This window comes from Phalangium opilio, unplaced genomic scaffold, assembly GCF_054372755.1.
Source record: "Phalangium opilio isolate 3A_F unplaced genomic scaffold, DU_Popi_V2 ptg001170l_1, whole genome shotgun sequence".
Classification (NCBI taxonomy): Eukaryota; Metazoa; Arthropoda; class Arachnida; order Opiliones; family Phalangiidae; genus Phalangium; species Phalangium opilio.
This window is the reverse complement of record NW_028324255.1, coordinates 13,657,510-13,684,343: the sequence shown is the minus strand read 5'-3', so window position 1 is coordinate 13,684,343 and position 26,834 is coordinate 13,657,510. Positions and strand designations below refer to the sequence as shown.

Sequence of the window (26,834 nt, the reverse complement as noted above, 5' to 3'; positions counted from 1 at the left end):
TTTGGCAAAAATAGCAGTCTTTAATAGCGAAGTTACAATTACTGATATTACATTTGTAGTATTAAATACTGTTCATTAAAGTTAAATAAACGGTTATGTTCCATATTGTTCGTTAAGGTTTTCAAAATAACTAACAAAAACACAGTATTACTACTTCTAGTTCCCAGTTAAGACGTTAGGCTAGTTACATTCCACATTTAATAATACCATATAGCCCGTCTGGTTATTATTCCGTAACGAAAGGTTTTTACAATTTTCCTATGAACAGAACCTTTTCTCTTAGTGAGTATAGTCAAGAAACGAAAATTAAAACGCGCAGTGCGGATTTACTCACTAGGCACTGGAGCTCAGTGGTCCCCAATGGTGTTGATCCGGCACTGAAAAAGCATTGCGCAATTACCAAAATTTAAAAGTTTTAAATACCTAGTATGCTTAACCACAATTCATGGCATTAGTTCAAGTGATAACTACGTTGATGTCGGATCAAATTACTCTTCCTCGAGCTGCCATAATCACAATGATCACATTCGAATGGTCTTTCACCACTGTGAATGCGTTGATGTACGATTAAATAATTCTTCAAGTTGCAGGCGTAATCACACTGATCACATTTGAAGGGTTTTTTACCACTGTGAATGCGTTGATGTCTGATCAAATTATTCTTAAATGTGCAAGCATAATCACACTGATCACATTTGAATGGTTTTTCACCACTGTGTATGCGTTGATGTCTGATCAAATGATACTTCACGTTGCAGGCATAGCCGCAGTGATCACATTTGAAGGGTTTTTCACCACTGTGAATGAGCTGATGTTCGATCAAATTACTCATCCGCGTACTGGCATAGTCGCACTGATCACATTTGAAGTGTTTTTAACCACTGTGAATGCGTTGATGAGTGATCAAATTATTCTTCTGCGTGCTGGCATAATCACACTGATCACATTTGAATGGTTTTTCACCACTGTGAATGCGTTGATGCGCGATCAAATTATTCTTCAATGTGCAAGAATATTCACACTGATCACATTTGAATGGTTTTTCACCACTGTGAATGCGTTGATGATTGATCAAATTATTCTTCTGCGTGCTCGCATAATCACACTGATCACATTTGAAGGGTTTTTTGCCACTGTGAATGCGCTGATGTTCGATCAAATGACTCTTCCGCATACTGGCATAGTCGCACTGATCACATTTGAAGGGTTTTTCACCGCTGTGAATTCTTTTATGTGCGATTACATTAGACTTCTGAGTACTAACATAATCACACTGATCACATTTGAATGGTTTTTCACCACTGTGAATGCGCTGATGTCTGATCAAATTACACTTCCACGTACTGGCATAGTCACACTGATCACATTTGAATGGTTTTTCTTTGGTACCGTTTCGAATGCCAAGTTCAAGGTCCCTTTCATATCCAGGTGAATATTCGCATCGAGTTGAACATTTCTTCTTGGATTTTCCTACATATAGGAAATAAAACTTCTCATTATATATCATACAACTGGCATCCAAAACATTGTACTGTGCAAAGACAATTGATATAACACGATTTTTACCTTGCCAAAGGAAGGAACCAATCAGACCTAATGCACTAGTTACCATTGGTTCCTGCCTTTGGCTTAACTAGCCTTTAGCAAGCTGTAGTAGAAATGCTATCTTTAAGGGGCACCAACGGAGCCGCGCTTTCCTTTAAAAAAACACAAAGGCCATGAAAAAAAGTTCGGAAACAAAAGTAATTCATGTCATTAAACCTCTGTAGGCGATATACACCTACAGAGTAGTGAAACAAGTCATGTAAAAACATTTACGTACTAGCTAGGTGTGGTTAGGGGTGGGAAGGGCGTGTTAGTTTCGTATGTGCTAATGTAGTACAATATTCACGTTTTCTAACTCGCTAAGGTAATATTCCAGGTGGCCCAACGGTTAGGGTACATTAAGTTCTTATCACACCTAGCTAAAAAGGTCTTTTCGTCTATCCAGCAAACTGACACAAACATACACACTCTCAGATCAAAATCTTAAAAGCCAGTATGTCTTTCTCAACGCAGATGACAACTATAAATAAATAACAGCGACCTAGCCTTTACACATAGTGCCCTTTCCATATGAAAATGAATCTCTCATTCTAACTACCTTGCCCATTGTGCGTGGTTACACCATATTTCCCATCCCTGCGCGCCAACCCAAAAAACCGGTCTATAAAAAAATATTCCCTAAATAGGTGTTCCTATAAATCGGGTTCGATACAGCCTTTCATCAATAAACTTGAGGGTAGCCGCATTTTAACCGAGTGAATTGTTTGACGATGCCAATGTTGATTATTTCCCAATACTTAAGAGAGCCGAAAGAGGATCTTTTCTTAACAAGGATCGAGATAAACTTGTTTTACGTCCATCCCAAATCGGAAAACTGCAGTTCTCATACCATAGCGCTAATGTACTTCCTTTGGCAAATCTTTCACATTAAGAGCTGCAAGGTGGTAGTGGATCTTTCCTTAATCGGTTTCTATCCACGAGCTTGTTTTTCGTGTACCCGGGGTTAACTCACCAACACACACACACAATCCATCAGTGGAAGCACAAGGTGTGATTACATAACCACTTCTAGCTAAAAAGACAAGTATGAATTCAAGAATTTTGCTGTCTCTCATGTTTTTTCTGAAACCAGTTAGCACCAGAAGTGATGGTGACGATAAAGTAATTAAAGAAGAAAATTAAGATTCAAAGCAATAAAAGATTACTCATTTACGAAGGTAAAAATATTATTCTTTAATGGTGAAAATATAATTACCGATATTCCATTTGTAGTATTAAACATTGTTCATTATAGTTAAATAAACGGTTATGTTCCATATTGTTCGTTAAGGTTTTCTAAATAACAAACAAAACACAGTATTAATTCTAGTCCCCAGTTAAAACGTAAGGCTAGTTACATTCCACATTTAATAATACCATATAGCCCGTCCGGTTATTATTCCGTAACGAAAGGTTTTCCAAATTTTCTATGAACAGAAACTTTTTTCTTAGTGAGCATACTATTGTCGAGAACAGTAATATTAGAAACGAAAATGAAAAAGCGGAGTGCCAGACTACCCACTAGGCACTGTAGGCATGGTGCTGATTTGGCATTGAAAAGGCGTTGCGCAATTAACACGATTTAAAAGTTTTAAGTTCCTAGTATTCTTAACTGCAATCAATTTCATTAGTCCAAGTGATTACTACGTTGATGTCGGATCAAATTATTCTTCTGCGTGCAAGCATAATCACAATGATCACATTTGAATGGTCTTTCACCACTGTGAATGCGTTGATGTACGATTAAATAATTCTTCACGTTGCAGGCGTAATCACACTGATCACATTTGAAAAATTGAAAGGTTTTTTACCACTGTGAATTCGTTGATGTGTGATCAAAGTACTCTTCTGAGCGCTGGCATAATCACACTGATCACATTTGAAGGGTTTTTCACCACTGTGAATGCGCTGATGTTTGATCAAATGACACTTCCACGTACTGGCATAATCACACTGATCACATTTGAATGGTTTTTCACCACTGTGAATGCGTTGATGCGCGATCAAGTTATTCTTCTGCGCGCAGGCATAATCACACTGATCACATTTGAATGGTTTTTCACCACTGTGAATGCGTTGATGATTGATCAAATTATTCTTCCGCGTGCTCGCATAATCACACTGATCACATTTGAATGGTTTTTCACCACTGTGAATGCGTTGATGATTGATCAAATTATTCTTCTGAGTGCTGGCATAATCACACTGATCACATTTGAAAGGTTTTTTACCACTGTGAATGCGTTGATGTCTGATGAAATTATTCTTCTGCGTGCAAGCATAATCACACTGATCACATTTGTAGTGTTTTTCACCACTGTGAATTCGTTGATGTGTGATCAAATTACTCTTCTGAGTGCTGGCATAGTCACACTGATCACACTTGAAGGGTTTTTCACCACTGTGTATGCGTTGATGTCTGACCAAATGATTCTTCACGTTGCAGGCATAGTCACACTGATCACATTTGAAGTGTTTTTCTTTGGTACTCTTTCGAATGCGGAGTTCAGGGACCCTTTTATATCCAGGTGAATATTTGTATCGAGTTGAACATTTCTTCTTGGATTTTCCTACAGATAGGAAATAAAACTTCTCATTATATATCATACATTGGACTGTACTGTGCAAAGACAATGGATATAACATGTTATGCTTAGGCTTAAAAAGACACACAAGGCAATGAAAAAAAGTTCGGAAACAAATGTAATTCATGTCATTAATGGCGAAGATACAATTACTGATATTGCATTTGTAGTATTAAATACTTTTCATTAAAGTTAAATAAACGGTTATGTTCAATATTCAGTGGCGCCGCTAGAAACTTTTGTGGGGTAAGCGGTATTTTGTGTATGGGCCCCCTACCCAGCCGTGGTCCATGCGTGGTGAAAACGGGGGTAAATCTAAGGTGCACCGCGGTGCCTGAGCGCTGCTTTCTCGCGCACAGTTGACGTAGAGGATGACAGAGATAAGGCGAGGATGTAAATCCCCCCATGCGCAAAGGATGTGAGTCCTAAAACTAAACGTACCGAAAATTGTTTTTAGTGCCCCCCTATTTTCCCATTTTTCGGCGGATTTTATAAAGCGCGTTTCTATCTCCCTCTTTCTCTCCTCTTCGTATTTACTATTTCGAAATAAGAAGTAACAGTAGAGAGTTTAAGTTGCAATACGTGTAAGGTTCTACAGTGCATTGGACAAATGCACCGTAGAAGCCTACAAGTAGTGCAGCATAAACTCTCTAATAATAATTCTCGAGTCAGCGCCGTCCCGTTGACGATCCTTATCAGTACACAAAAAAGTAACACAATAAAGCTGGTCGAAGTGAAAAGTGCTCGGTTTAGCTACCTCTTTCGCTTCCAATAAATTCCTACCAGAAGGTTTCTATCAAGTGAAAGTATTTTCGTCTCTCACTTCTAGACCCGGTAGGACTAAAGGTCCCCATCCCCAAAGCGCATTCTTTACTAACCTAACCCGATCCCATTATGATAGCGACAAAAGTCGGCCAAACCTGTAATAGCCACCGCGGTATTCCACCTGCGACTCCAGGACTAAATTTTTAATATTTCAGTAAAATCGTATTTTTGTAAATGAGGCCGTTCCTCCAAAATTACGTCCCCTCCAAAATTACGCCCCCTTCAAAATTTGAAGTAAGCAGTCGCTTACCGCGATTACCTCTGGCGGCGCCACTGTCAATATTGTCCGTTAAGGTTTTCTAAATAACTAACACAAACACAGTATTATTTCTAGTTCCCAGTTAAGACGTTAGGCTAGTTACATTCCAAAATTTTATAATACCATATAGCCCGTCCGGTTATTATTCCGTAACGAAAGATTATTACAATTTTTCTATGAACAGAAACTTTTTTCTTAATGAGTATACAATTGTCGAGAACAGTAATATTTGAAACGAAAATGAAAACGCGCAGTGCCGAATTACCCATTAGGCACTGTAGGCATGGTGGTGATTTGGCACTGAAAAACGTTGCGCAATTAACACGATTTAAAAGTTTTTAAGTTCCTGGTATGCTTAACTACAATCCATTTCATTAGTCCAAGTAATTACTACGTTGATATCGGATCAAATTATTCTTCTGCGTGCAAGCATAATCACACTTGAAGGGTTTTTCAGCACAATGAATGCGTTGATGTCTGATCAAATCATTATTTCGCGTACTTGCAAAATCACACTGATCACATTTGAAGGGTCTTTCACCACTGTGCTTGCGCTGATGTATCATCAAATCATACTTCCGGGTACTGACATAACTGATCACATTTGAAGGGTTTTTGACCACTGTGAATGTGCTGATGTCTGTTAAAATGACTTTTCGCAGTGCTATAGTCTGTCAAACGAAAGAAGAGCCCTGAGAAATTTGTCCAAATTGGTGTTGCCACCATCGATCCCATAGTACTTTATCAACTTGTTTTGTTTTTTCAATAGTCGTCTGTAATATAGTCTGCTATAAACAGATAGGCTTAATCGCAATAGAACCAATACATTTTGCAATATATATGACAAGTACTTTAACTTATGTCATTAAAATATATTGCAATGCTAGTTCAACAAAGATAAAACTGGTGTCTTGTCGTTAATTTTTTTTATACTCTTTAATACTCGATGATCGTAAAAAACCATGAAACATAAACATATTAAATATATATTGCAAAATGTATTGGTTCTATTGCGATTAAGCCAATCTGTTTATAGCAGACTATATTACAGACGACTATTGACAAAACAAAACAAGTTGATAAAGTACTATGGGGTCGATGGTGGCGACACCAATTTGGACAAATGTCTCAGGGCTCTTCTTTCGTTTGACAGACTATAGTATAGTCACACTGATCACATTTGAACTTTTTTTCATCAGTACCCTTTGTAATGTGACGTTCAAGAAGATTTTTATATTTGGGAGAATGTTTACGTAGAGTTGAACGCTGCTTCTCGGTTTTTCCTACAGAAAGCAAACGAAGCGAAACTTCTTACAATTTGAATCCAACAGTACTGTGCAAAGGCACTCGATAAAAAATGTCAAGCCGAGGATTAAAGGACGCAAAGTTAAAGAAAACAAGTTCGAGAAACAAAAATAATACCGCTCTGAATCGAGACGACTGTCTCCGAAGATTTTACCTAGCGCAGCCTATCCTTTCCGATCAGAAAGTGGAAACTAAATGGTTGTCAGTTATTGAGAAAATACTTAAGGTTTCAGTCTATTATTAAAATAAATTGGAAGGGAAAATTATAGGCGTTATTCTGTCCTCTCTTCTTTTTTGTTTCCATAGGTGATTGAGTTGGTTAACACGTAACTCCACTCAGGAGACTGCGGGAGACATTTGGCACTGACGTTACCCTTTTGAACTGAATATAATGGTAGAGAAAGTGAAAATTTTTCGATGAGTCGAATATCATCATAATTTTAGAATAGGAAGGCCACTTCTCCGAGGAAGCTAGTCACTGAGCGTAAGAGATGTCTTTTGACAAAATCGTGATTTACATTGCACTAGGGTCAGTGTGCCTAACTTTGGACAGCTGCAACTTTAGACACTTTTATTATAAAAATCATATTTAATTACTGGATGCATCAAATTGATAATGAAATAGCTTATTTTAAAGCTTAGAATGTGAGGAATTTAGAAAAAAATACTTCAAAGTCGTAGAATAACATCCGACTACGTTACGAGCCAAATTAGCCCACTCCCCAAACTCGTCCATTTAAATTAAGGCCAAATTTGACGGGGGTCAACCCTTTGGTCCCGGGAAATAAGGTTTGACGAAAATTAGAGAAATCATACCTGAACAAACTAGAAACCATTCGAAAAAGCAACTTTTTGGCTTCATAATCCGTATTTTAAACACTGTCTTACGCGGGAAATTCGACGAAATATTCAGCTTTAAAAACACCTGGGCAAATTTCTAACTTTGGACACTTTCATGCGGGCCGATTTCTCCGTTTGTTAACACTAATTAACTCGCGATATTAGCCTTTGCAAGGGGCCTAGTAGATGTAGGACTGGGCTTAAAAAGAAACGTTTTATTCCCCCCTATAGGCCTAAAAGGAATGAAGTATAGGTAGGCCTAAATAGGCCTAGGCCCTATATATCTAAAAACCTACATAAGTAGCCCCATATTTAATAAAGTTTGTTTTAAAGAAATTTCTGATTTTTATATATTTTAGGCATACCTCTAGGTCGGCCTAAGCCTATATTTTAACTTTTGAAATTGTGATTCGCCTAATGCGTCCCCAAGTCACCCTTTTTTCGCTGTCCAAAGTTAGGAAGGGGTGTCCAAAGTTAGGAAGGGGTGTCCAAAGTTAGGAAGGGGGCGTCCAAAGTTACATAGAAGTGTCCAAAGTTGAGCACGAATTCGTCCTTTGGGGAACTCTACTTTGTGAAAAATGTATTCCATTTAAAAAGTTAAAAACTTGTGAGAATGTGTCTTAAGAATGCTTCTCGCCATTGCTTTTTTAATTTTGAGTCTAACATACAGGGTGTTTCTGAAAAGTCCATCACAAATTAAGGGGCGTGTTTATGGGACCAAACTGAGCGGAAAGTACCAAAGAACATGGGGTGTACAACATTTTGTTACGGAGATATGGCCTTCCAAACATTCGCCCCTAAAACAAGGAAATATCCAAAAATGAGGAGTAACACTTAAGACCGACTAACCAGCTTGTTTAAAATTACTAGACAATTTCAATAGCCTTTAATCGAACAATTGATTTCTACCTTTACTAATCAGAAGCGTATAAATGAGTAGAAGTATGCCTACGGTGGTAATGTAAAATTAATCCCAAGTGACATGATGTTTCAAGATCTTCCCAGCACCAAGTAAAATGGTTCTGATTGAAGGGACTTTTATTAGCACAGCGTAAACAACGTTATTTTCAGGAATTAGTCCAAATGTCCACGGGCGGCATTACAAAAACGAGGCAGCCTTTCGAATGATACTTGGACATGTTGGAAGATCCCTGGCTAGTTCCTGTTATCTCAAACCGTAAAAAGCTACGCAAATCTTCATCATCACGGACAACACTCTTGTACGTTAGGTATGACCTTGAGAAAACCTAAAAGGACATCTCGAATGTATTTGAAAAACCCATCTCCAATTAAGGGGCGTGTTGTTTGTTTCCAACAGAGTAAACTCGCCCAGAGAACAATTACAATGCAGAGCCACGTTTCGGCGTTAATGGCCCACAAAGGTGGTCCCAAAAACAAGAACAAACTTTAATTTGTTTCGTTCAGTAAGTGTTTCATGTGTCATAGATAAAACGCCATGATTAATGCACGAAGAAAATGAATTTATTGACAAGTTTTAACATTTAATTGCAACTAGTTACAAAAATTGTTCAAAGTGTTCACCACCCGCGTTAAGGCACACATTAGCACGTCTTACAAATGATTCCCTTACACGTTGAAAAATGCCTGGAGTTTCGCGAATTGTTTGACAGCCGTGAATTATTCGTCGACGTAGCTCTTCAACATCGGGCACTTCAGTCTGATAAACTAAGTCTTTCAGGTGGCCCCAAAGAAAGAAATCACAAGGGTTCAGATCGGGTGATCGAGCAGGCCACTCCACAGGTCCACCTCGACCTAACCACCGCAAAGGGAAGGTCGCGTTAAGATAATTTCGGACCGCGATGCTGAAATGTGGTGGTGCACCATCGTGCATGAACCACATTCTGTTTACCAAACCTAATGGTACGTCTTCGAGTAGTTCCGGTAAATCGTCCCGTAAGAACTGCAAGTAAGCCACACCGTTTAACCTGGGCTCTAGGAAATATGGCCCAATTAAATTGTCACCCACAATACCACACCACACGTTTAAACTGAATTGTACTTGGTGACTTCTAATGCAAGTTGCGTGGGGGTTTAGCTGGGACCATTGATGTTTATTATGTAAGTTAATAATACCATCCCGTGAAAAGTTAGCTTCGTCAGTAACCAACAAATCCCGTGGGAAATCGATATCGTTTACTTTAGCCAGAAACCACTGACAAAACGCCGTGCGTCGTGGGTAGTCCGCTGGATTCAAACCTTGAACTTTTTGAACATGGAAAGGATGAAACCGGTGGCTTCTGAGGATTTTCCACACGAGCGTGTGGTTTACGCCTAATCGGCGACCAACTTGGCGGGTACTTGATTCAGGCTCGTCCTCGAAAATGGTGAGAACTTCGTCTTCTACGGCCTCTGGGATGGCTCTCGCTCTAGGTTGAGGTCCAGCCGGTTGGATTCGTCCATCTTGCCTCAAACGTCTGTCCACAGCCTCGAACGTCAGTCGATTTGGTAGTCGCCTCTGCGGAAATCTTTCCTGATACAAGCGTACAGCTGCAGCGGCATTCCCCTCGGCTAGTCCATACATTAGGTGCATATCCGCATATTCGGCATTTGTGAAGAAAGGCATTGTAACAGACTTCGTTGAATTATGAGTTTAATAAAAAAACACATGTACGTGAAACCTCTTTTATTCCTTTCTTAAAAAACATAGTGCACTGTTTTTTAAGAATAGGCGAAGTTCTCACTATTTTCGAGGACGATCCAAAAACAAGCAGCCGCCAATTGGTTTGCTGATTAAGAAAAAACCACACGCAACTTGCGTTAGAATTCACAAAGTACAATTCAGCTTAAACGTGTGGTGTAGTATTGTGGGTGACAATTTAATTGGGCCATATTTCCTAGAGCCCAGGTTAAACGGTGTGGCTTACTTGTAGTTCTTACGGGACGATTTACCAGAACTACTCGAAGACGTACCCTTAGGTTTAATAAACAGAATGTGGTTCATGCACGATGGTGCACCACCACATTTCAGCATCGCGGTCCGAAAACTTGTCAATAACATTTTCTTTGTGCATTAATCATGGCGTTTTATCTATGACACATGAAATACTTACTGAACGAAACAAATTAAAGTTTGTTCTTTGTTTGGGACCACCTTTGTGGGCCATTAACGCCGAAACGTGGCTCTGCATTGTAATTGTTCTCTGGGCGAGTTTACTCTGTTGGAAACAAACAACACGCCCCTTAATTGGAGATGGGTTTTTAAAATACATTCGAGATGTCCTTTTAGGTTTTCTCAAGGTCATACCTAACGTACAAGAGTGTTGTCCGTGATGATGAATATTTGCGTAGCTTTTTACGGTTTGAGATAACAGGAACAAGCCAGGGATCTTCCAACATGTCCAAGTATCATTCGAAAGACTGCCTCGTTTTTGTAATGCCGCCCGTGGACATTTGGACTAATTCCTGAAAATAACGTTGTTTACGCTGTGCTAATAAAAGTCCCTTCAATCAGAACCATTTTACTTGGTGCTGGGAAGATCTTGAAACATCATGTCACTTGGGATTAATTTTACATTACCACCGTAGGCATACTTCTACTCATTTATACGCTTCTGATTAGTAAAGGTAGAAATCAATTGTTCGATTAAAGGCTATTGAAATTGTCTAGTAATTTTAAACAAGCTGGTTAGTCGGTCTTAAGTGTTACTCCTCATTTTTGGATATTTCCTTGTTTTAGGGGCGAATGTTTGGAAGGCCATATCTCCGTAACAAAATGTTGTACACCCCATGTTCTTTGGTACTTTCCGCTCAGTTTGGTCCCATAAACACGCCCCTTAATTTGTGATGGACTTTTCAGAAACACCCTGTATAAGCAACGGAAGTTATTCAAGGTTATGCAAAAAGTGTCCACAGTTATGCATACTGACCCTATATTGCAACGATTAAGTCAGAAGAAAAGAAAACGTCTTGGATAGTTTGCAACGATTATAACATAATTTTGGCGATAGGGTCTACCCAAACCTCAAGGATGTTTTCGCCTTTTACTTTGGAAAAAAAAACCCACAAAAACATCATTTCTATTTAAAGCCCTTGTTTCCCATACATTAAAAGTCATTTACAATATATTACTAATGGTATCCACTACATTTTTAATAATAGATCGTTTCATATTTCTTTATCAGTACGACGAAAGCTGATAACGCTTCCCACAGAAAGTCTATATCTTGGGCCTGGGTGAGCTAGCCTACATAATATATTCGCTCGCCCCGCGGAGGAAAATAATTCGGTGACGCGGCTCCTTCTGCTGTCTCTACCATAAGAACCGATTGAGCAGTTACATAGATTCCAGAACTCCTATGAAGACTGAGTAGGGTTTCTAAACTATTCACGATTTCAAAGACCATTTGGGAGTAAAGTATATAAAGATCTTATCAATCTGTGTAACGTTTGATTGGGCTATTTAAGACGCCAGGGTGGCTGGGTATCTGTTTTTTACAGTATAATTGTTACCCGGGTTGATACATGAAGTAATCCTTTAATGTATAGCATATATGTGGTGTTGGCTTGTCTATGGGGTGAACTGGATTCATTTGTCTCCTTTTCTTTATCTTAGGCGTAAAGAATCAATTCAATTATTGAGGAAGAGGTTGAAAAATCCCGGGAATAAAAGAGGGAAAGAACGGACGGACAACATTAATTTGTGTGCGGGGTTAAAAACCTGTTAGGGGGTTACCACTAGAAAATTTGGAAATATATACACTGTTTTTGGTGAGGACCCTTCTGTATGTGGGTACATTTCCACAATTTTTGAATCTGTTCCAGTCCCGAAACTCGTTGCTGATGAGTCTTTAAGCATAAAAAATGACTTACCAATTTCCGAACTAGCAGAAGATGAATTACTTTCCGAAGTCTTTGACGAGCTACTTCCGAATTTATCAGATCTGGACACTTTAGTATTATCTTCAACTTCAATTGGCACTTTTGGTGAATCGCTTTCCATAGAGACGGGGGTCAATTCCGATGGTTCGTTGGAATCGGGCTCAGGTTTACAAACATACAACGGCACATTCAATGAACTCAAATCAACATAGTTCAGTTTTGGCAAGGACTGTTTCATAGTTTGACTTTGTCCATGATCAGTTTTCTTCGAATCTGTCAAGGTGGTTTGGGATTGGTCACTTAGCGAATTGCTTGACAATTCCCAATGTTCTTCGAGACACAATTTCTTGGATCGAGTTGAAATACTCTCATTTCCTCTCTTTGTCAAGGAAATTTGTGATTTAGGAGAAGAATTGTCAATAGTTTTAAGAAGGTTTTCAGGAGGTTTTAGTTGCGAATCCGTTGTTGGGAGAGGAGACATTTTGAACTGCTTTTCGATCTCAAGGTTTGGTAAATAAGGAACACAGTCACTGTATTTTAGTTTAGGAATACACAGTTTCATAATTCGCGTTCCAAGACCCGCGTTTTTAGACTTTTTTGAGGTAGTTTTAGTTATGGCGTTTCCTTTGTCAATCTCCTCCGCGTCACATTCGGGTGATTCTTCCTTAATACCTTCTTTGGTCAGTGTGTCTTGGACATTGCAATCACCTTCAGCTTTTACCAATGAACCTTAATGATTAAAAGGAAAAAATAAACATAATATATAGTTTTATTAAACGAGCACAACATTAGGTTGTGTCAAACCCTACCCATACCAGATTGCTCGGGGTTCGTATCTTCCACTTTGAGCAGACTTTGGTAAATGTTGCTGGGTATCTCAGCTGGTATACTTAGCGAACTACGCAAATAAAAAATCGTCAAAACTGATATAGCAATGAACACTAATAAAAGATTAATACGTTATATAGAACTCGGTATCATCTTAATAGAAGTTTTCGCTGTAACTAAGAGGGAAAGACAAGGGGGTAAAACTTGGCCTTCCACCTTGCTTTTTGGCGCCTACGTTGTATGGTCTTTTTGTATTATGAGAGTGCGTAGAGACGGAAATGTACAACCCCCTTGTATGTCCCCATACTGAGGGTCGCCAACCCCCTTTTTTACATTGAAAAGGTCTATACTTTAGTTATGTAACATGATTCTTCCCAGGTTCAATCTATTTGTTTGCTCTCCTGTTCATGAAACTTAAAGGGACTGTAAATATACGTCACAAATACCACGCGACGCCAAAGACTCCAAATGGAGTGAAACTGGACACCTAGTCATTGTTTTTTAGCATGAATGCAGAACCAATTCCCTAAAGTGGAAGTTTTTGAAATAAAACCAACTAAGCTTTCCCCAATCACGTTCCTGTGACGAACTTCAAATAATTTTTACCCACCCCTGATGCCACCATGACGAGGGAACTATATATATTTATCGCGTATGTGATTTGGATTTAGTAACCTTGCTCCAAATGTAAAATGATGTTGGGAAGAATCATGTTACAATTACCCCACCGTTTTGTGGTACACTTCTTTCGAAGCATTATATACTTCTGATTTTATTCACGAGTCTCGTGGCAAGGCTTAATGAATGCGCCTTCGTAGACAAGTTTTCATTGGTTGCTGCTTTAAATACCTTTGTATTTGTTCTTCTGTTTGTTGCTTTATCACAATTGGATGAAATAAATCCTGGCCATTCAATCCTGAATCATTCTCAATAGATTCTAATTTCACGCATCCATTGTTGCCTCTTTGATGCATTCCTCTTTCCTCCTATGTTTTAAACAAGTAAAAATAATTCAAACTTAGGTGATACTTTTGACCTGATACTCTTTCACATCGACTGTGAAAATATGTCACAAACCATCAGATCTTTGATTTTATTTTCCAACTCTTGAATGACCCCATTGAGCCTTCCAATTTCGTCCACTTTCGCATTTATCGTAATTAAAATATTCATTTTCTCTTTATTCGTGTTTGAAATTAAACCATTACACTGCAAAACAAAATTGGACTTTCTTATTTGCAGAATGTCCTTTAAAGTGTCAAGCAATGACATGGACAAAGGGGGGGGGGGCTCATTTGGTTTTGTTCTTAAAGGGCACCACTGGATGCTTGAAGGGGCAGCAGCTTTGCAAGAACTAAAAGCAAGTCCGCAGTTTGTCTGTGTAGTCATAGAGCTCCCACAAGGCTCTTGTGGTGCCCTCTAATAAAGCTACAAATGAGGCACGTCTTTCTAATCACCCATCAATAAAAATTGGTTTACTTAATGTTTTTCTATTATGATTTCTACTTTAAAGCAAATGTCAGCTCCTGTGGCTCTCCTAGCACGCTGATTAACATCCTAGACACCAATAGGGACTTGGCAATTTGGCCTTAACTCCGCCCCCAGCGCCATTATGGTATGTTATTTTTAGCAGAATGAAAGCTACATAAGCCCCTCCTCCCGGTATGTTTTTTAGCACTAGTGGAAGGTAGCCTGACTTTGCATGACATAGTATTGCCAAGTCCCTATTTTACGCGACCAAAGGCAGGAACCAATCAGTAATCCATCCACAAGGGCGGAGCTAGAACTAGCCTTTGATAAGCAAAGTCGACTCCACCCCTCAACCATGGGAACATCTAGTGCCAATTGTTTAAACTAAACCACAGTCTAAGCCGAGACTTGTTTTAAAGGGACACTGTATTGATGGCTTGATCTTGTACCAACCAAAACACTGGGCTTGAAACTTACCTTGGCTTTTAGTTCCTTGATTTGATCATCTTTGCTCAAGTGATCATAGTCACAATCATCCTCCTCCATTTCCTAAAAACAAATTCCAGTTTTGCGAAATTTAAAATTTCTTTGTAAACACTAGACAATGGAAATTACGGAACAGTCCAATAATTTCTCAAGTACCTCTTTAAGTGTCACCCTTTGAAGATTTATGAAAGTAATGAAACTCATTTCGAAAATGTCTAACTTTTCAAACTGGAGCTATTTTATCAAAAATAAACAAAAAATCCTTCGGCGACAATCTTTCCCAGTATATTCAAAAAAATTGTGAGAGCAGACAGAAAGGCCACATGTGACATGTTGTTATAGAATAATAAGTATAGTAGAAATCCTCCTGTGCATCGTCTGCTAAAACATTCTAAATTACCACAGCCGACTCGATCACGCTTTTTGCTGCACGCGTTTTACAGTGGCCTTCGGGCTTCGGCGCGAAGTCAAAGTCATTTAGAATATTTTAGCAGACTACGCATAGGATAATTTCAGTATTTGGGGCAAGGATGATAGGGGGTGGATACGAATTCTGAGAGAAATACGCGCCGTAACTTCGGACGCGATTGGGTCTGGTAGGACGCTAAAAATGGGGGAGGAATACTTGGGACGAAAGGCAGGTGGGCTACCTCAGAACTAGACCCTATTTAGCGCCATCGTGTTGGCCTAATTTCGCATACATATGCCAAAGTTATTTTAAACTTTTTTCTCATAAATAAAATTTGCAATTGATACACTAAATTTTATATAGACTTAATATTTAATAATTATTGCGTCGAAATTGTTCCAAAAATAGTAGTGTACGTAGATGACGCTGCAATAGGGAAACGCCGGTAGGGATTTATTTGAACGCGCTGAGCGTCTGCTAGAGTTCTTTCTTCTGCTTTCAAGGGGGACTGAAGGGATTATAAGATCAAATATTTCATTAAATAATGTTTTTAACTTCTAACTATGGTGTAAAATAATCATTTTTATGCGCGAAAGAAGAAAAGGTTTAATAATCAATGTAAGTTTTTTCAAACATAGTAAAATCATGTTTGGTTTCATTACAATGCGTTAGAAGTTAAATTCCATATTTTTCATCAAATGACTAATCTTTTCAATCGTCCTTGAAATAGGAAGTAACAACTCTAGGTGACGCCCAGTGCGTTCAAATAAATCCCTACCGGCGTTTCCCTATTGCAGCGTCATCTACGTACACTATTATTTTTGGAACAATTTCGAAGCAATATTTATTAAATATTAACTCTATATAAAATTTACCGTATCAGTTGCAAATTTTATTTATGAGAAAAAAGTTTAAAATAACTTTGGCATGTGTATGCGAAATTAGGCCAACACGATGGCGCTAAATAGGGTCTAGTTCTGAGGTAGCCCACCTGCCTTTCGTCCCGAGTATTCCTCCCCCATTTTTAGCGTCCTACCAGACCCAATCGCGTCCGAAGTTACGGCGCGTATTTCTCTCAGAATTCGTATCCACCCCCTATCATCCTTGTTTGGGGATTTTGGGTAATTCTGCAAATGCTGCCGGGAGTGTGGCGCACTCCTGTAAGCCAAGCGTCTGGGCGGCAAAGTTTGTGGGAATAAGACACATGTCGGCGATCCTACCCTATAGGTGCCGACTGCCACGTGTCCGCCGGAGGTGACTTGACCCCCACAGCCCGTCCGTCACCTCCCAAGTAAACCTCATTTTCCTTCCCCTGCTTATACACATCCTGATACCTGAATAATCACATCCTTGCCGCGATCCACTGACCCACTCGCAATGAAACCTCCAAAAAGTGGTTTATACGATACCCAAAAATAAGTGAAAACAAAATAGGGGCCGTAATTTAGGTTTAAAAGAAATTAAAAAAAAAACAACATTGAAACAAACTATTAGATTAGTTTTAACTAAACCCAACACCAGCTCAATAGTAATTAAAGTTTAAAAATTAAATAATTAAATGCAGCAAGCACTTTGATGGAAAACTCGGCTTGTTCAGTTATTTGCGTATAGTTTCAATTAAGCAGGCACAGTTTTTTTTATAGTATTATTATTATTATTATTAACAAGATATCCTCTTAGTTGTATAAATAAAATCAAAAAGTTCCCTGGACCATGGCCTAACTTCGGATTTTCTTCAAAAAAAAAAACAAATAAATAATATGGTATATTTGCTCAGGTGTGAATTTAAAAAAAAAAAGTGGTTTTTAATAATAATTGGTCAAAAATTATTTAATTGAATACGACTGGTATTATTAATTATTAGGTTTAAATAAATTTACAAAAGAAGCGGTGTGACTCAATGTATATATATATATATATATATATATATATATATATATATATATATATATATATATATATATATATATATATATATATATATATATATATATAAACATGTGTATATGTTTATATATCTGTATAAATTAATAAATGTAGTAATTATCAAAGAATTTAAAAAAAAACACAGAAAAAGGGAACGTTTTTTTGTCATTATTAATTGTAATAGTTATCGTTCTGGTCAGTTAATAAATATTATTATATTAATTTTTTACTCGTTGAAATACATTGTTGAAGATAATGTCTTCAACAATCTATTTCAAAGGGAGACAAACGACTATCATCTGGGTATTTAATTTCTATTTTTAATTAAAGTAATTAATATTAGTTGAAGTTTGATAACGTTAGCGATCCCATTCCCATCCCAAGGAAAGATTTGATAGTTTGATAACAGATGCTTAATTTGGCTGCTAGAATTCACTTATCATTCAGATATAAAAGTACACAAAGGTACAAGCCAGCTAGTCAGCCATCTTGAAAAATTGCAGAAAGCTTAAACATTAAATAAACACGCAATTTAATTAAAATTAAACTGTTATTTCAGTAAATAAAAGTTAAATTTCAGCTTTTAAGTCTCTTTGCCTCAACATAAATTTTGAAAAACTACAGGAAATTATCTTTTGGAATGTATTTTACTTTTTTATTATGATTATAATTGTTGAGTGACATAAAACAACCAAACCGAATCCGACCCTAAATAGATCGGGACATTTTGGTAATAGCAGAAATATATTACTTTACACGAAGTTCACTTCTCTCCACCTCGCGCCGGCCATCATCTATGAAGTATTTTTACAGGCCAGAAACGGTACCTTTCCTCCCGAACAGCGAGGCAGAGAGGTGAAAATAAAAACACTAGCGTCGCGTAGTGAGAAAAATGTGCTTTTCTTACAATCGTATCATGGTTGTATCTTATGCAGCGGCTTCTCACTTGCGCGAAATACAGTTGAATCCCGCCGTTTCTAGGAAACGTCAGATTATCTTGGCAGTGTCCATTTATCACAGTTCTCTCTCGAGAGGAAAATTTTTTCTCTTCGCGACTAGAGCGCGTCGGGAGGGGAAAAATTCACGCCTCTTCACTCTTGCAAAGTTTTTTTTTTCGGGTTTTCTCTTCATAGATGATGTCCACGGTACTAACCATTATTGAAGTGAACTTTGTGTAATGTAATATATTTCTGGTAATAGAGGTGCCTGTATTTGCCAGAGAAATTCCAAAAAATTACTGTGGAAATTTAAATAAATAATTATTGAATTATAATTATTTGTACTGCAGCTTTTTAAGTAATGTACATTTCTTAAGATAGATTTTTGTAGTTCAATTTGCTTAAGATTTCATTGAATTAAGCTTGATTATGCTTATACTATTATGTTAAAATTTTATATAGGAGAAAAATAAGTAATAGTAGTTAGTATAATCTTTAGGTATTCGCCCCCACTCCCTCGCACCATGTAGTGAATTATTTTTAAAGTCAAGCGATCCTTTTATATATATAGAGCGTTTGACAAATCCCTCCAGTTTCTTACGTTTGTTTTTTCTTATTAAAAAAATTGTTCTTAACTGCTGCTTTTACCATTGTTTGTACAGTGTAATTTGCCTCAAAAAAAATGTACGCAGGAATCTTTTTAACTTAAAACTGAGGATCCTCACTAACAAAAAAATGGTACAAGTTGTACAACATTGTATGGAAGATGCATTAATAAAAATTAGAATATCAAACTTAATTCATTAAATAATTTTTGCATAGTTAGCGGAATTAATTCATTGAAATAGACTAGGTGAAACCGTGAAACCAGAAGCACATAGATAATAATTGTTATCACAAGTTCGTAAGAAGTATACAACACATCTTATGTTGTTATCTATGTGCTTTTGGTGAAACTATGAATGGTCGCATTCCCATAAGGAAACCATAAGTTTATAAGATATGTTCCATACGTTTTGTCACTGGTTAGTAAGAGATTGTCATGCAGTGACGTAGTTGAAATGTCATAGATTCTCGTAAAGGGACGCCTGGTGAGGCGCTGCCATGAGCTTACTATAGACTAAATAAGAAGGTGGACAGCAAAACCGAGAGTAGTCAATTCTCGCTTGTCGTTCTAGAACTAGCTCTCAGTAAGTCTCTAGTATTGCAAAGTATGGAACATATCTTATAAACTCATGGGAACCCATTGCAAATAAGTGTACCAATTGGAAACGAACTTCCTGCAGATCTTATACGAGTTCTTGATTATTGAACGATAGCCAACTAGGTAGTAACTTTCTAGTTGGCTATGGTTGAACCTAAGACCATTTAATGGTCTTAGCTTGGACTGGAAGTTTCGGAATGCCATATAGACAAATTGGTTTTACAAACAGAGAAACCAAAGTGAAAAACAACAAGTATGAATTAAACGGTAAAGTCAAGCTTAGCAACAATTTTGCTGTCTCTCTTGCTTTTGCTGAAAACCAACTAGCACCAGAAGTGATGACGACGATAAAGAAATTGAAGAAGAAAATTAAGATTCAAAGCAATAAAATATTTATCAATTACTTTGGCAAAAATATTCTTTAATGGCGAAGCAACAGTTACTGATATTCCATTTGTAGTTTTAAATATTGCTCATTAAAGTTAAATAAACGGTTACGTTCAATATTGTTCGTTAAGGTTTTCTAAATAACTAACCAAAACACAGTATTACTACTTCTAGTTTCCAAGTTAAGACGTTAGACTAGTTACATTCCACATTTTTATAATACCATATAGCCCGTCCGGTTATTATTCCGTAACGAAAGGTTTTTACAATTTTTCTATGAACAGAAACTTTTCTCTTAGTGAGTATAGTCAAGAAACGAAAATTAAAACGCGCAGTGCCGGATTACTCACTAGGCACTGGAGCTCAGTGGTCGTCGATGGTGTTGATCCGGCACTGAAAAAGCATTGCGCAATTACCAAAATTTAAAATATTTAAATACCTAGCATGCTTAACCACAATTCATTTCATTAGTTCAAGTGATAACTACGCTGATATCGGATCAAATTACTCTTCTGAGTGCTGGCATAACCACACTGATCACATTTGAGGGGTTTTTACCACTGTGAATGCGTTGATGTCGGATGAAATTATTCTTCTGCGTGCAAGCATAATCACACTGATCACACTTGGAGGGTTTTTCACCACTGTGAATGCGCTGATGTCTGATCAAATGACACTCCCACGTACTGGCATAGTCGCACTGATCACAATTGAAGGGTTTTTCACCACTGTGAATGCGTTGATGATTGATCAAATTATGCTTCTGCGTGCTGAAATAATCACACAGATCACATTTGAATGGTTTTTCACCACTGTGAATGCGTTGATGCGCGATCAAATTATTCTTATGCGTGCTGGCATAATCACACTGATCACATTTGAATGGTTTTTCACCACTGTGAATGCGTTGATGATTGATCAGATTATTCTTCTGCGTGCTGGCATAATCACACTGATCACATTTGAATGGTTTTTCACCACTGTGAATGCGTTGATGTCTGATTAAATTATTCTTCTGAGTGCTGAAATAATCACACTGATCACATTTGAAGTGTTTTTCACCACTGTGAATGCGTTGATGTGCGATCAAATTATTCTTCAATGTGCAAGCATAATCACACTGATCACAATTGAAGCGTTTTTCACCGCTATGAATGCGTTGATGTGCGGTTACATTAGGCTTATGAGTGCTAGCATAGTCACACTGATCAGATTTGAATGGTTTTTCACCACTGTGTATGCGTTGATGTCTGATCAAATGACTCTTCGCGTTGCAGGCATAGTGACACTGATCACATTTGAAATGTTTTTCATCAGTACCCTTTGTAATGTGACGTTCAAGATCACTTTTATATTTGGGAGAATATATACATAGAGTTGAACGCTGCTTCTCGGATTTTTCTACAGAAAGCAAACGAAGCGAAACTTCTTACAATTTGAATCAAACATAGTATTGTGCAAGGGCACTTGATAAAAAAAGACATGCCGAGGATAAAAATGACGCAAAGTTAAAGAAAACAAGTTCGCGAAACAAAAATAACACCGCTCTGAATGGAGACGACTGTCTCCGAAGATTTTACCTAGTCCAGCCTATCCTTTCCTATCAGAAAGTGGAAACTAACGGTTGTCAGTTATTAAGAAAATACTTGAGGTTTTAGTCTATTGCAATAAAAATATGCTTATAAAACAAATTAGAAGGGAAAGTTATAGCGCTGCCGTTATTGCAAGGCGACATTCTGTACTCTCTTCTTTTTTCTTTTTAGGTGATTGAGTTAAACGCAATTAACTCCAATTTGATAACACGTAACTCCAAATTAACTCAAGAGTATGCGGGAGACAATTATCCCTGACGTTACCCTTTTGAACTGAATATAATGGTAGAGTAAGTGAAATTTTTTCGAAGAGTCGAATATCATCATAATTTTAGTATAGGAAGGCCACTTCTCCGAGGAAGCTAGTCACCGAGCGTAAGAGGTATGTGACAAAAACGTGATTTACTTTGCACTATATTGCAACTATTAAGTCAGAAGAAATGAAAACGTCTTGGATACTTTGCAAGGATGTTTTCACCTTTTACTTTCGAACCCCCCCCCCCACAAAACACCATTTCCATTTAAAGCCCTTGTTTCCCATACATTAAAAGTCATTTACAAAATGGTATCAATTACATTTTCAATAATACGTCGTTTCATATTTCAAAGTAAGATCAAAGCCGATAAGGCTTTACGCAGAAAGTCTGCGTGTATCTTGGGCCTGGGTGAGCTACATAATCGCCCGCGGAGGAAATTAATTCGGTGACGCGGCTTCTCGGTTGTCTCTACATTAAGAACCGATTGACCAGTTACATAGATTCGAGAACTCTTATGAAGACTGAGTAGAGTCTCGGGGTTAAAAAACCTGTTTGGGGGCTACCACTCGAAAATTTGGAAATATATACACAGTTTTTGTCGAGGGTGTTTCTGTATGTGGGTACATTTCCACAATTTTTGAATCTATGTTCCAGTCCCGAAATTCGTTGCTGATGAAACTTTAAGCATAAAATGACTTACCTATTTCCGAACTAGCAGAAGATGAATTACTTTCTGAATTCTTTGACGAGCTACTTCCGAATGTATCAGATCTGGACACTTTAGTATTCAAGTACTTCAATTGCAGGTACTTTTGGTGAATCGCTTTCCATAGAGACGGGGGTCAATTCCGATGGTTCGTTGGAATCAGGCTCAGGTTTACAAACATACAACGGCACATTCAATGAACTCAAATCAACATAGTTCAGTTTTGGCAAGCACTGTTTCATAGTTTGATTTTGTCTATTATCAGTTTTCTTCGAATCTGTCAAGGTGGTTTCGGATTGGTCACTTAGCGAATTGCTTGACAATTCCCAATGTTCTTCGAGACACAATTTCTTGGATCGAGTTGAAATACTCTCACTTTCTCTCTTTGTCAAGGAAATTTGTGATTTAGGATAAGAACTGTTAATTTTAAGACTTTTCTCGGGAGGTTTTAGTTGCGAATCCGTTGTTGGGAGAGGAGACATTTTAAACTGTTTTTCGATCTCAAGGTTTGGTAAATAAGGAACACAGTCACTGTATTTTAGTTTAGGAATACAAAGTTTCACAATTCGAGTTCCAAGACCCGCGTTTTTAGACTTTTTTGAGGTAGTTTTGGTTATGGTGTTCGCTTCGTCAATCTCCTCCGCGTCACATTCGGGTGATTCTTCCTTAATAACTTCTTTGGTCAGTGTGTCTTGGACATTGCAATCACCTTCAGCTTTTACCAATGAACCTTAATGATTAAAACGAAAAAATAAACATAATATATAGTTTTATTAAACGAGCACAACATTAGGTTGTGTCAAACCCTACCCATAGCAGATTGCTCGGGGTTCGTATCTTCCACTTTGAGCAGACTTTGGTAAATGTTGCTGGGTATCTCAGCTGGTATACTGAGCGAACTACGCAAACAAAAAATCGTTTAAACTGATATAACAACACTAATAAAAGATTAATACATTTCGACAGAAGGGGATAATAAAAGAAGGATGACATTCTGTATCCTCTTAATACTTTAGTTATATAACACGATTCTTCCCAGGTTCAATCTATTTGTTTGTTCTCCGGCTCTTGAAACTTTAAAAGGACTGTAAATACGTCACAAATACCACGTGACGCCAAAGACTCCAAATGGAGTGGAACTGGACACCTAGTCATTGTTTTTAGCCAGATTGCAGGACCAATTCCCTGAAGTGGACGTTTTTGAAATAAAACCAACTAATTAAGCTTCTTTGAACCACGCCTTTCCCCAATCACGTGCCTGTGACGAACTTCAAATAATCTTTACCCACCCCCTGATGCCGCCATTACAGACCCTTTAAGATGCGCAAATAGTTAAGCGCTAATAGAGTAATGATGAGAGAACTATTTATCCCGTATATGATTTGGTTTAACAAACTCACTCCTAATGTAAAATGATGTTGGGAAGAATCGTGTTACAATTACGCCGCCGCTTTGTGCTAGTACACTTCTTTCGAAGCATTATATACTTCTGATTTTATTCTCGAGTCTCGTGGCAAGGCTTAATGACGCGAATTAGTCAGTTCAATAGAAAGTTTTAAATGAGCTTAAACTTAACCACAGTCGAGACTTGGCTGTGGTTTAGTTTAAAGAAATGGCACTAGATGCTCCCATAGTCGAGGGGCGGAGTTGACTGGCCCGCTAAGTTTAATTAGCAAAGGCTAGTTTTAGCCCCGCCCACGTATTCAAGTCTTTATTGGTTTCTGCTTTAAATACCTTTGTATTTGTTCTTCTGTTTGTTGCTTTATCACAATTGGATGAAATAAATCCTGGTCATTCAATCCTGAATCATTTTCAATAGGTTCTGATTTCACGCATACATTGTTGGCTCTTAGATGCATTCCTCTTTCCTCCTATGTTTTAAACAAGTAAAAATAATTCAAACTTAGGTGATACTTTTAACCTGATACTCTTTCACATCGACTATGAAAATATGTCACAAACCATTAGATCTTTGATTTTATTTTCCAACTCTTGAATGACCCAATCTTGTCAATCCTTGTGATATTTTGTAAATATGAAATTTAAAAAAAAAAAAAAAGAAGTACTATTATCAATTATCTTTTTAAGCGTGTTTTGGAGCTGTAAGGCTACTAAGCCCTAGCCCTTAAATAAATAAATAAACCTGGAACAAAAAAAAAAAAAAAAAAAAAAAGAGCCTTCCAATTTCGTCCACTTTCGCATTTATCGTAATTAAAATATTCATTTTCTCTTTATTCATGTTTGAAATTAAACCATTACACTGTTAAAAAAGAATAAAAAAAGACTGCATTACAAAATACGTCTTTCATATTTGCAGAAAATGTCTTTTAAAGCTATAAATGATCGGCACGTGTTTCTAATCACCCACCAATAAACATTGGTTTACTTAATGTTTTTCTATTATGATTTCTACTTTAAAGCAAATGTCAGCTCCTGTGGCTCTCCTAGCACGCTGATTAACATCCTAGACACCAATAGGGACTTGGCAATTTGGCCTGAACTCCGCCCCCAGCGCCATTATGGTATGTTTTTTAACAGAATGAAAGCTGCATAAGCCCCTCCTCCCGGTATGTTTTTTTCGCACTAGTGGACGGTAGCCTGACCTGCGATTAAATACAACTACGTAGTTGTACTTAATCCAAGGCCTGACGTTGGCTTATTGACAGCTTGATCTTGTACTAACTACCAACCAAAACACTGGGCTTGAAACTTACCTTTGCTTTTAGTTGCTTTATTTGATCATCTTCGCTTAAGAGATCATAGTTACAATCATCCTCCTCCATTTCCTAAAAACAAATTCCAGTTTTGCGAATTTTAAAATTTCTTTGTAAACACTAGACAATGGAAATTACGGAATAGTCCAATAGTTTCGCAAGTACCTCTTTAAGCGTCACCTTTGAAGATTTATGAAAGTGATGAAAACTCATTTCGAAAATGTCTAACTTTTCAAACTGGAGCTATGTTATCAAAAATAAACAACAAATCCTTTGGCGACAATCTTTCCCGGTTTTTTTTTTTTTTTTTTTTTGCCACCTACTACCACTAGTGCTTAGCCGTTAGGCCTTGAGCACCAGGAAGAATTGAGCGGGAGACCCTACGCGGCCCAGCACTGACGGGGGCCGCTAGGTCGTATGTGTATAAGCAGGGAAGGAAATGAGGTTTACTTGGGAGGTGACGGAAGGTGGAATTGGGGTAAGTCACCTCCGGCGGACACGGGACAGTCGGCACCTATAGGGTAGGATCGCCGACATGGGTCGTATTCCCTCAAACTTTGCCGCCCAGAAGCTTGGCTTACAGGAGTGCGCCACACTCCCGGCATTAGGGCCGTGCAGACTATTCGTTACTATTTGGTCGGACCAAATAATTTGGTCAAAATTGACGTTTACTATTCGCACCGACGAATCGAATAATGGTTTTCAAAATTCTAGAATACCAAATAATGAGCCTCGAAAAACCGACTATTCTATAGCGGATAAAACAATGTGAAAGTGAATGTTTTTAACAGTCTATTGACCAAATTATTTGGTATTCGCAACCAGTTTTCGAATTTTTCTGTTGATTTTGTGAATTTGAGGACGCTGTCATAGAGATAGGAACATAAATGTTATGCTCCTATCCCTATGGGCGCTGTGATAGTGTCCGCTGGACCGTGGCCTCATAGATGACGCGACCTGGCAGACAGCTTTAAAATTCTGACGTGGCTATTGGCTGTTAAGTATTACTCGCGTTCACCGAGTCGCGTGATCTAGGAGGCTATAGCTAGAATCAGCCACTCAGTCTTTAGAAGTTCATAGACAAGGATAAACCATTAAATGTTTTAAAGGGTAATGGTTATTATCAACTTCTCGCTACGAAGCTAACTATATGGAACTTCCTAATAATATGTCACTACAGTATAACTATTAAAAAAAATAGTATCAAGGACATTGAAGAGGTCATACATTGCAAAGCGAGTAGGGATATATTGACAGCTAACCTAATTTTGATTAAAATAAACCCTTTGATTCGTTCAAAAATAAGTTTTCAGCTGTTCAAAAGTACCTTTCCGTGTCCCATTATATATAAATTTGAAATTTGGTAGAATAGTTTTATAGAAATTTAAATTTGGTCGAATTTTTGAACTTCACACTATTTGGTCAAATTATTTGGTCATTTTCCTATTCCGAGCCGAGAGATGGCTCCCAAAAACACTGCTATTTGGTATTCGACGAATACCTTAAAAAGTACTATTCGCACAGCCCTACCCGGCATTCCCGGTGTTTTCAAAAAAAAAATTGTGAGAGCAGATAGAAAGGCCACATGTTGTTATAGAATAATAAGAATAGTAGAAATCCTCCTGTGCATCGTCTGCTAAAACATTCTAAATTACCACAGCCGACTCGATCACGCTCTTT

The 26,834-nt window shown here is 37.8% G+C and overlaps 1 long non-coding RNA gene and 1 pseudogene across 2 annotated transcripts; both read right to left on the bottom strand.

Moving 5' to 3' along the window:
• On the bottom strand, positions 1 to 26,834 carry LOC149587405 (uncharacterized; annotated as a pseudogene). The gene is made up of 9 exons (XR_016380304.1): positions 25,293 to 26,834; positions 25,155 to 25,226; positions 14,143 to 14,274; positions 13,915 to 14,051; positions 13,047 to 13,135; positions 12,229 to 12,966; positions 3,343 to 4,154; positions 1,567 to 1,633; positions 1 to 1,470 (listed from the first exon to the last, which is right to left on the bottom strand). The product of XR_016380304.1 is annotated as an uncharacterized LOC149587405 (transcript).
• LOC149587406 (uncharacterized) lies at positions 14,711 to 15,488 on the bottom strand. The gene is made up of 2 exons (XR_016380347.1): positions 15,178 to 15,488; positions 14,711 to 15,084 (listed from the first exon to the last, which is right to left on the bottom strand). It is a non-coding gene; the product is annotated as an uncharacterized LOC149587406 (long non-coding RNA).